Below are 1,992 nucleotides of genomic sequence, written 5' to 3'. Positions count from 1 at the left end.
GAAATCTGACAAGGAATTCACTGTTTTATGAAATAATCTAATGTATTTTGAGACTTTAAATTGTTAGAAAAATCATCTCTTATCGAGGTTATTGGTTAAAAGCTTTAGATTGACTTATGAGGGAAGTTTTCCGTGACTCTTGTAGGAGAGAAAGAATTTCTTCTGCCCTTCAAGATCCTTCTAGCTGGATTAAATCATAGTGGTGTAAGACAGATTAACAGTAGAAAATCAAAATTTCGTATGTAGACTCCACACAGACATGGACATTCCAAAGACAAAATGAGGCATGTCACTTTAAGGAGAATAGGGTTTTCTACCGTCTTGGGTCTCTGCGCCTTTCACAGAACTTCGAATAGCGCTATGTTGGGACAGAGCATTCAGAGGTTTACAAACTCTGTGTTCCATAGGAGCCACTGTGAGGAGGTCCTAGGGAAGAATTTGCCATTTTCAGTGGAAAATGAGTGGCAGTTAATAATTATGACTGTGTACTTTGGATCTGGATTTGCTATACCCTTCTATAGTAAGACACCAACTGCTTAAGAAATAAGGATGTTTAATTCATTAAACAGATGTGAAAAGGAGCATTTTAAGAGGGTTGGTCTCTTTGGAAAATGGATCAAACTCTTGAATTCATACTAGATAGGTTTGTAAATGCATGAATCCTTAATATCTTTTCTGAAACATGGAATGTAGTTGTTTACTTTTTATTTGGGAAATATTCCAGTATTTGGTCAAAATGTGTGTGATTTAGCTTGTTTCTTGGTTTTATGTTTTGAGATTTTTATTTAATTTTTGATTATTAGGTCAGGACCTTGTTGGTAATTTGTTATTAAAAAAAAAATGCAAACGGGAGTACCTAGGTGACTCAGTTGAGTGTCTAACTCTTGATTTCAGCTCAGGTCATGATCTCATGGTGGTGGGATCAAGCCCTGCAAAGGGCTCTGTGCTAGGTGTGGAATCTGCTTGAGATTCTCTCTCCCTCTGCGTCTCCCCCACTGTGCTTGCCCTGGTGTGTGTGTGCGCGCGCATGCTCTCAAATCTTTTAATAAAAACAAACAAACAAAAAAAAACTTGGAAAATGAGAATGGGGGTATAAGGGTTTGGTACTTGAAAGGGAAAGAATGCAATTTATAGGAAGATGAAAAAGTAAATTTTTGGTATGTATTTGCTAGGCCTTTCAGAAACAGGACAAAGAGGATTCTGATTACAGTGGCCTTGCTAGGTTTCTCCCTGTCTACCATATGCAATTCACATCATAGTGTAGTTCTCTATGCTGAAAGCTCTTTTCTTGGAGCAGGTTCTCTGTCTAAATTCTTTCAGGCAGCTGTGGGGGAGGTAAAGATCTTTTCTTGCATCTGGTGTATTTTGATTGCTTTTAAGTCAAAAATAATCTTCATGCCAAAGTGGCCCATCTTAAGGCAGCCTGCCCTTGGCCTCTATGCTCATAATCACTTTTCTCTTTCAACCACATAGTGTTTTTCCAGTTTTCTTAAATGTTAATGCCTAGAATCGAGCAAGTATATAATTTGGTCTGCAAGTAAGCTCTTTTGATTTCAAGGCTCCAGGGTTTTTTGTTTTGTTTTTTAATATATCACACTGTTGGTGCATAACAAAACTGTGGTGAACTGAAACTCAGGGTATTTCTTACAAATCCTGTTGACAAACCAAGTTGCCATTTCCTATGCTGGCAAAATTCCTTTGATTCTAGGTGCAAAACTTTCCATGTATCCTTGTTAGGTCCTTTTGTTGTGTGGGTTTGGCCTTACTCCCTCGGGGCCTTTTAAAATTCTTATTTCACCGTGTAGTGTATTTACCTGGTATAATGTAATGAGGAAAAACAAAAGACCCAGGCCTTCTATACCTCAAAATAAGACACTGATAAAAATACTATATCCTAAAAGGCCAGATAGAGGATATGGTGTCACAATATAGGGTTATACTTCATTAGTTTGTTTCAGTGTTCATGGAAGCCTAGTACATGTTAGGCATTGT

At 37.6% G+C, this 1,992-nt stretch overlaps 1 pseudogene; it reads left to right on the top strand.

Annotated features, from left to right (window-relative positions):
* Positions 1 to 360: 360 nt before the first annotated feature.
* Positions 361 to 547, top strand: LOC113912362 (annotated as a pseudogene).
* Positions 548 to 1,992: the final 1,445 nt, after the last annotated feature.

This window comes from Zalophus californianus, chromosome 14, assembly GCF_009762305.2.
Source record: "Zalophus californianus isolate mZalCal1 chromosome 14, mZalCal1.pri.v2, whole genome shotgun sequence".
NCBI lineage: Eukaryota > Metazoa > Chordata > Mammalia > Carnivora > Otariidae > Zalophus > Zalophus californianus.
The sequence above is the reverse complement of the archived record's forward strand: the minus strand, read 5'-3'. Positions and strand labels throughout refer to the sequence as shown.